We start from the raw sequence: 9,945 nt of genomic DNA, 5'->3' as shown, positions 1-9,945 counted from the left end.
ATAACCAATTTATTGATTTGATTATTATAGCCTATATAAGTCAGGTCGTATTGGTCACATGCATGCCAAAGGGAATGTTTTTCCTAAACAAATTCAGTAAGAAACGAAATTACTGAAATTATGTTGCAGCTTCAGCACGGATTGCGCAATAAACACTTGCTGTCCTTTGGTGCCTTTTCGCTGCAGTAGGGAGGAGAGCGAGACAACATGCGCCAGTGACAGAGCACTCGCTATACTTTTTTTTACATTGTGACCATTGGGGTCTTTCAGTCATTTATGTATCTTAATTATTTAATCAAACAGTGTGCTTAATAGGGGGCGCAGTTTTCGCTTTTGGCTAAAAAGGCGTACCCATTTGAAACTGCCTATTTCTCAGCCCCCGAAATTAGAATATGCATATAATAGTCAGATTAGGATAGAAAACACTCTGAAGTTTCCAAAACTGTAAAAAAATTGTCTGTGAGTTAAACAGAACTGATATTGCAGGCGGAAACCTGAGGAAAATCCAACCAGGAAGTGGCCCTGTTTTTGAGACCTCTCTGTTCCCATGCATTCCTATTGCCCATATAAAGGGATATCAATAAGACTTCTTTTTCTATGTCTTCCCTAAGGTGTCAACAGCCTTTAGACATAGTTTCAGGCTTTTATTTTGAAGAATGAGCGTGAAAGGGCACATTGCGTAAGTGGATAGGTGGGGGCTCTCCGAGTGATTTTTGCGCAAAAGTGAAAGGCAGCCATTGTTTCTCTCGGTCCTAGTGAAAAGCCAACTGTCCCGGTTGATATATTATCGAATAGATATTTGAAAAACACCCTGAAGTTGGATCATAAACAACGTTTGACATGTTTCTGTGGACATGGATATAATTTGGAATTTTTCCCGGCGTTGTCGCGAACGCTTTTTCCGGTGGATTCCTGGGCATAACGGAGGTATTTGGATATAAAAAATATCTTTATGGAACAAAAGGAACATTTGCTGTCTAACTGGGAGTCTCGTGAGTGAAACCATCCGAAGATCATCAAAGGTAAACGATTAATTTGATTGCTTTTCTGATTTTCGTGACCAAGTTACCTGACGCTAAGTGTTCTTATTGTTTTGTCGAGCGATCGATAAATTTACACAAATGCAAGTATTGCTTGCGCTGTAAAGCATAATTTCAAAATCTGAGATGACAGATGGATTAACAAAAGGCTAAGCTGTGTTTTGCACTTGTGATTTCATGAAATTATATTTTATTATATACCGTTCGCGCTAGGCTACGCTATGCTAGTCAGTGTTTCTGATGACAAATATCCCGGATCCGGGATGGGTGGTTCAGAAAGGTTAAGCATCAGACAAACTCAGTGTATATGTAGTGGGTTTCTTCAAACACATAGGGCATGTCTGTCTATATATGGAAAAATACATTTTAACATTTCGACCAATCGATTGGTCGAAAGAACAGGAAGACTCAGTCTACCAAGATTTTTTTTTTTTAAAGGCGTAAAACATACCATCTAGATGTAATTACTTTACACCTCTCGACATTATGGAGAGGATATCCAAGCACAGGAGGTGTGGTACCAACTGGGGCATGTGGAGCATTCCATCTGTGAAAGTAAATGTCAATTAGGCAATTGATTCCATTATAGGATGTCACAGTTAAGAGTCCTCATCTGTGACCTATTTAAAGACAACCACATCAGCTTGGATGGTTTCACCAAGCATGCACCTCCTCGCGACAGGTGCACAGGCAACATCAGCACAGGGCAGCTGATAAACGAGCTGGTAAAAATGAAAAATATTTCTTTTCCATCGACATACAGCAGAGGGCAGCTGCCATCTTGGAAGCAGTGGGAAAGCCTCAGAAATGTTTTGGAGTCAGCGTTGCACTTTTTAGACATCAAATATTTCGCTTTGATGAGGCTCCATGACACTGCTTGCAATGCAGAGGTGTCTTGCAACCCCCAAAATTTTGGGAATGTTATGGATCTGTAACATGGGCAAGAGCTGTCGATTTGGAGGGAGACATAGCAGTCAACATGGTGTGCAGGCGTCTCACTTATGAGTGCAATCTTGCAGCAAAAAAGGAGATTGGATGGAAGCTGTGGTGCTCCGTCTGACTGGAGAGAGGCAATTGAATAGGCAGCAGTTGGTAACACTTTTCTAAGTTATGTTGCCTTCATCCAACAAGGTATCTATGTGGACTACAGTGCATTGTCAAGGCTGGAACTGGACCTGCCCATCTTTCAGTCCCGGCTGAAAATGTTGTGCAAATACAGAGCAAGTCACTTTTACCGGGACTACATAGACCTCAAATATGAAGATTGAACCACACTATCCCCTTCAAAATAACACCCATTCAGACACATTTTATTTTATTTAACCTTTATTTAACTAGGCAAGTTTGGTAAGAAAAAAATATTATTTACATTGATGTCCTACCCCGGCCAAACTCTAACCCGGACGACGCTGGGCCAATTGTGTGCCGCCCTATGGGACTCCCAATCACGGCCGGTTGTGCCACAGCCTGGAATCGAACCAGGGTCTGTAGTGACACCTCTAGCACTGAGATGCAGTCACTCGGGACAGATGCAGCCACTCGGAAGCCCCAAGCCCCAGGTTAAAACAACAACTTGGCATGAACATGCTGCTCCAGAGATGAAAGAAGAAGAAGAAGGAGAACAGGATACACGTTCAATGGTTTTCCCTGCTTGTGCCAAGCGAATGTGGTCATCTAGAGAGCTTGACTTGGCATATGAAGCACAAAGGAGAGGAGGGATCTCTATTGCAGCCTACAAAGTTTATGTAGACCTCTGCTTCAAGGCCGACATACCGTCTCTTATCCATGACACCTTGAACAGAAAACTGACTCGTCAAAAGGGCTAACCCTAACAACAGTTAAGCTTACTCATTTGATGTTCTGAGGAAACACATTGTCAAAAGTAACTTTACTTTCCCTACCTCCAAGAAGGCTTTAACTTGCCTTTAAAAACAGTGCCTCTATTGTTTTAATTCATGCACGATGTTGGAATTGTTTTGATTATTCAAGTGGCTAATACAATGAACAAGTTGAAGAAATGGAAAGAGTTCAAATTGAAGGTAGGATAAGCCACTAAGGTCAACACCTCAAACATTCTGTTGAAATGACTGCTGTAAATGAAAACTTATTACTATGCCTTTTGAAGCCAATGCATTTTTGCTGCACCTTAAACCTTTTCTCAATATAGAGGGTGCTGTTTCAACATTACCATTTATCGTTCCCAAATTAAACTGCCTCGTACTCAATTCTTGCTCGTACAATATGCATATTATTATTACTATTGGATGGAAAACACTCTCTAGTTTCTAAAACCGTTTGAATTATTTCTCTGAGTGAAACAGAACTCGTTTGCCAGCGAAATTCCTGACGGGTACTGCAAAATCTGAAAATGTTGACCCTGTTCTAGGATCAGTTTAAAACTCTGTATGTATCCTATGGGTCGACATGAACTGCACGCGCCTTCCCCTGGATGTCAGTAACCAATGAGAATTGGAATGGAGTTTCTAGGCAGATCTGAGACCATATAAAAGGCCATGGCATGGGGGGTGCACTCTTTTCATTGTTCGTCATTGCGCAGAGCAGGACCTCAGCATGGCGTTCGGAAAAGCTCAAGTTATCGGCCTTAGATATATCCGTCTGTGATTTAATTCGATATAGGTGTTAGAAACATCATAACGAAGTTATTTTAAACCGAGTTATATCAGTTTATGCGAGTATATTGCGATTTTCGGAATTTCCTTAGTATTGCGTTTTGAAGATTTGGGCATGTCTGCGCCACATAGCTAACGTTAGCTGCTATTTCCAAAGTTGAAGAGGACGTTTTACAACCGAGCAACGATTCTTTTGGACAAAGGACAACTTGCCCAAGATTCTGATGGAAGCTCGTCCAAAAGTAAGAGCTATTTATGATTTAATTCGTATTTATGTGGAAAAATGTAAAAGGATTTGTCCGCCATTAATTTCGGCACTGGTCTGGCTGTAACGCACACTGTATGTCTAGTAACGTTAATTTAAAAAATCTAACACAGCGGTTGCATTAATAACTAATGCATCTTTCATTTGCTGTCCAACCTGTATTTTTTTGTCAAGTTTACGATTATTTATCGATTAGATTAGGTGCCTCTCCAAGATGGCGCCGGCCAGAATGCCTGAAATGTTGCTACTGATCACATTGTATAACCACGATTTGTGCTGCTAAATATGCACATTTTCGAACAAAACCTATATGCATTGTGTAATATGATGTTACAGGACTGTCATCTGATGAAGTTTATCAAGGTTAGTCAAATTATATATCTTTTGCTGGATTGTTACGATCGCTAACCTTTGCTGCTGGTAAATGCGGTTGTGTTTCTGGCTATTGTGGTAAGCTAATATAATGCTATATTGTGTTTTCGCTGTAAAACACTTAAAAAATCTGACATATTGGCTGGATTCACAAGATGTTGGGCTTTCATTTGCTGTACGCTGTGTATTTTTCAGAAATGTTTAATGATGAGTAATTAGGTATTTGACGGTGGTCTCTGTAATTATTCTGGCTGCATCGACGCTATTTCAGATTGCAGCTGCAATGTAGAACTGTGATTTATACCTGAAATATGCACATTTTTCTAACAAAACATATGCTATACAATAAATATGTTATCAGACTGTCATCTGATGAAGTTATTTCTTGGTTAGTGACTATTTATATCTTTATTTGGTCGAAATTGTGATAGCTACCTATGCAGGAAAAAAATGGTGAAAAAAAAAAGTTGTGTCTTTTGCTATCGTGGTTAGCTAATAGATTTACATATTGTGTCTTCCCTGTAAAACATTTTAAAAATCAGAAATGATGGCTGGATTCACAAGATCTGTATCTTTCATCTGGTGTCTTGGACTTGTGATTTAATGATATTTAGATGCTAGTATTTACTTGTGGCGCTATGCTAGGCTATGCTAATCAGCTTTTTTTACTGATGGGGGTGCTCCCGGATCCGGGATGCGTAGCAAGTAGAAGTTAATCACATCCCATTTCTCCTAATTCTGAACTGGTGCACAGTATACTGCATCATTATTAATACATACAGTATATCAGCAACTCTGCTATTGCATTTGTTTAAAAGTTTCACATCATTAAAAGGGTGATATTGTCAGAGAATAACACATGATTTAAATTGGATTCCATTGGAAATTGATGAGACCATTATAGAGCTGCATGCAGTTTTTCATCCACAGTTGCATACCCTTTTTCATCCTCAACGAGGAAGTACTGTTTCACCCATGAGTCTTGGAATTAGATTCTTTCCAGCAGCAGCCATGATAGATTCTCTCCAGCATACATTACCGAATGTATCATGCTAAGTGAGCATATTCTAAATTATTATTGTGATACAAATAACAAAGTACATTGGGAATTGTATTTAATACAATCACTTTGATGTTTTTACATTTGCAGAATTACAGTTATTTTCCAAGAATGTTATTGCAAGTACATTATTGAATAGTGTGGCAGATGGCAGGGAGAGGTGTGGGGAGTGGATGATTGAAGTGAGATAACTTGCAGCTGGCTGATCCACCCCCGAGCTTTATATGGACTTCCTCCCCCAAAGAGGCTGTGCGGGGTGCGTAATTGGCGGCAGAGAAGTCAGGCGCAGGAGAGCAGAACTGGGTAATCACCGGAGATTTATTAAGCAAAACCAACGGCATCCAGAACAACAAGAATAAATGGGCACAAAAATAACCCGTTGTGCGCTCCCGGGGAACGTGCACAAGCACTACAATAAACAATCCCACAGAAAGACATGGGGGGGACAGAGGGTTAAATACACAACAAGCAAATGAGGGAATTGGAACCAGGTGTGAGGAAAAACAAGACAAAACAAATGGAAAATGAAAAGTGGATCGACGATGGCTAGAAGACCGGCGACGCCGACCGCCGAGCGCCACCCGAACAAGGGGAGGACCCGATTTCGGCGGAAGTCGTGACAGAGGCAAGCCTGTGACTCATTGAGCCATGGAGTGTTTAGGAATAAAAGAGGAAGCGGACTGCACAAACAGGGAGAGGACTGAGAGGGAAACGTGTGTTATGGAGAGTGTGAGAAGAGAGAGAATTATCTGTGTGATTACCCGTTGTGAACTGGACTGTCTGATTATCCCCACTGTGTACCGAACCGGTTTGGCTGAGGACCCAAGTTTTAGGATTACCCCTGGAGAATGGAACGGACAATGAGAATGGACTGTGGACTGTGGATTGTGGACTGTGAACTGGTTGCTGAATTACCCCCTTTCCCACAGTGTGCAAATCTCCCTAATAAATTCCCCATTTGTATTCTAGTTGTGCTTTGTGTGTGTGTTTGGTTATTGAACTTGGTGATGTGAAAACCCCACCCCCTTGAGCCTGCCACAATTGGTTTAAATGAACTGTGAATAGCCTGAATAGTTATATTAAAATGTTTACATGCTTTGCAAGTAGAAAGTGTATACAGCATGACTAATGCCATACTCTGCCTGCTGCAATAATCATGAGTTTGAATTATTTTAGTGTGAATGTAAACGTACTTATTTAGTTTTTTGGTGGAAACTGTTGCGTGTGAAAATCCCAGCGGGGTTGCAGTTTTTGACACAAACTGGTGAGCCTGGAACCTACTACCATATTGCGTTCAAAGGCCTTTACTTATTTTGTATTGCCCATTCACCCTCTGAATGGCACACATACACAATCCGTGTTTCAATTGTCTCAAGGTTTAAAAATCCTTCTTTAACCTGTCTCCTCCCCTTCATCCACATTGATTCAAGTGGATTTAACAAGTGACATCAATAAGGGACCATAGCTTTCACCTGGATTCACCTGGTCAGTTTATGTCATGGAAGAGTAGGTGTCCTTAAAACTTCTTATGGCTGGGATCCCGTTAACGGGATCGATATGACAACAGCCAATGAAAGTGCAGGGCGCCAAATTCAAAACAACAGAAATCTCATAATTAATATTCCTCACACATACAAGTATTTTACACCATTTTATTATAGATAAACTTGTTGTTAATCCCACCACAGTGTCCGATTTCAAAAAGGCTTTACGACGAAAGCACAACATATCATTATGTTAGGTCAGCACCTATTCACAGAAAAACACAGCCATTTTTCCAGCCAAAGAGAGGAGTCACAAAAAGCAGAAATAGAGATAAAATTCATCACTAACCTTTGATGATCTTCATCAGATGACACTCATAGGACTTCATGTTACAGAATAGATGTATGTTTTGTTCGATATAGTTCATATTTATATCCAAAAATCTTAGTTTACATTGGCGCGTTATATTCAGTAATGTTTTGCCTCCAAAACATCCGGTGATTTTGCAGAGAGCCACATCAATTTAAACTCATAATAAACATTGCTAAAAGATACAAGTATTATACATGGAACTTTAGATAAACCTCTCGTTAACCTCTCTGGGATATGTGGGACGCTCTCTTGGCCAATAGCCAGGGAAAATGTAGAGCGCCAAATTCAAAAAAATGATATAAAATCAAACTTTCATTAAATCACACATGTAAGATACCAAATGAAAGCTACACTCGTTGTGAATCCAGCCAACATGTCAGATTTCAAAAAGGCTTTTCGGCAAAAGCATAAGATGCTATTATCTGATGATAGCACAACAGTAAACAAAGCGAGTGTAGCATATTTCAACCCTGCAGGCGCAACACAAAACGCAGAAATAAAATATAAATCATGCCTTACCTTTGACGAGCTTCTTTTGTTGGCACTCCAATATGTCCCATAAACATCACAAATGGTCCTTTTGTTTGACTAATTCCGTCCATATATATCCAAATTGTCCATGTATTTGACGCGTTTGATCCAGAAAAAAACAGCTTCCAATTTGCGTAACGTCACTACAAAATATCTCAAAAATTACCTCTAAACTTTGCCAAAACATTTCAAACTACTTTTGTAATACAACTTTAGGTATTTTTAAACGTTAATAATCGATCAAATTGAAGAGGGGTCTATCTGTTTTCAATACAGGAGGACAACAAACTAACGCTACTTTTCTAGTCTTGCGCAACTCTCAAACAGTACACATAACGTTACACTGATTCCAGATGGCCGTACTTCTTCATTGCACAAAGGAATAACCTCAACCAATTTCCAACGACTGGTGACATCCAGTGGAAGCGGTAGGAACTGCAAACAGGTTGATTAGAAATCTAGTATCCCAATGAAAACTTATTGAACAGACAGTGACCTAAAAAAAAAGAAAATCTGAATGGTTAGTCCTCGGCGTTTTGCCTGCTACATAAGTTCTGTTATACTGACATACATGATTCAAACAGTTTTAGAATCTTCAGAGTGTTTTCTATCCAAATCTACTAATAATATGCATATCTTATATTCTGGGGGTGAGTAGAAGGAAGTTGAAATTGGGCATGCTATTTATCCAAAAGTGAAAATGCTGCCCCCTATCCTAGAGAAGTTAATGCAACCGCTGTGTCAGTTTTTTAAAAACTTTACGGAAAAAGCACACCATGCTAAAAATCTGAGTACAGCGCTCAAAGCCCAAACAAGCCATAAAGATATCCGCCATGTTGTGGAGTCAACAGATGTCAGAATAGCATTATAAATATTCACTTACCTTTGATGATCTTCATCAGAATGCACTTCCAGGAATCCCAGTTCCACAATTTATGTCCAAATACCTCCTTTTTGTTTGCGCGTTCAGTACACAATCCAAACTGACGACGGGCGGCAAGTCCATGCGAAAGTTCAGACAAAGTCATATTACAGTTCGTAGAAACATGTCAAACGAAGTATGAATCAATCTTTAGGATGTTTTTAACATAAATCTTCAATAATTTTCCAACCGGAGAATTACTTTGTCTTCAGAAATGCAATGGAACACAACTCTCACGTGAACACGCGTGGTCAGCTCATGGCATTCTGCCCTCATTCCCCCCTCCCTCACAGTAGAAGCATCAAACAAGGTTCTAAAGACTGTTGACATCTATTGGAAGCCTTAGGAAGTGCAATATGACCACTATCCCACTGTATATTCGATAGATGAGTTGAAAAACTACAAACCTCAGATTTCCCACTTCCTGGTTGGATTTTTTCTCAGGTTTTTGCCTGCCATATGAGTTTTGTTATACTCACAGACATCATTCAAACATTTTTAGAAACCTCAGAGTGTTTTCTACCCAAATCTACAAATACTATGCATATATTAGCAACTGGGCCTGAGTAGCAGGCAGTTTACTCTGGGCACGCTATTCATCCAAGCTACTCAATACTACCCCCAGCCATAAGAAGTTAATGTTTGTATACTCAGTGTATAAATAGTATAAATACTTATAAATACTTATGGTAATATACTAATGTAACCCTATTACAGGGGCTGAGTCACTGGCTTACTGGTGCTCTTTCATGCCGTCCCTAGGAGGGGTGCGTCACTTGAGTGGGTTGAGTTACTGACGTGATCTTCCTGTCTGGGTTGGTGCTGTGGTGGAGATCTTTGTGGGCTATACTCGGCCTTGTCTCAGGATTGTAAGTTGGTGGTTGAAGATATCCCTCTAGTGGTGCGGGGGCTGTGCTTTGGCAAAGTGGGTGGGGTTATATCCTTCCTGTTTGGCCCTGTCCGGGGGTTTCATCGGATGGGGCCACAGTGTCTCCTGACCCCTCCTGTCTCAGCCTCCAGTATTTATGCTGCATTAGTTTATGTGTCGGGTGGCTAGGGTCAGTTGGTTATATCCGGAGTACTTCTCCTGTCTTATCCTGTGTCCTGTGTGAATTTAAGTATGCTCTCTCTAATTCTCTCCTTCTCTCTTTCTTTCTCTCTCTCGGAGGACCTGAGCCCTAGGACCATGCGTCAGGACTACCGGGCATGATGACTCCTTGCTGTCCCCAGTCCACCTGGCCGTGCTGCTGTTCCAGTTTCAACTGTTC

Source organism: Salvelinus alpinus, chromosome 11 (assembly GCF_045679555.1).
Source record: "Salvelinus alpinus chromosome 11, SLU_Salpinus.1, whole genome shotgun sequence".
Classification (NCBI taxonomy): domain Eukaryota; kingdom Metazoa; phylum Chordata; class Actinopteri; order Salmoniformes; family Salmonidae; genus Salvelinus; species Salvelinus alpinus.
This window is presented reverse-complemented; position numbering follows the sequence as displayed.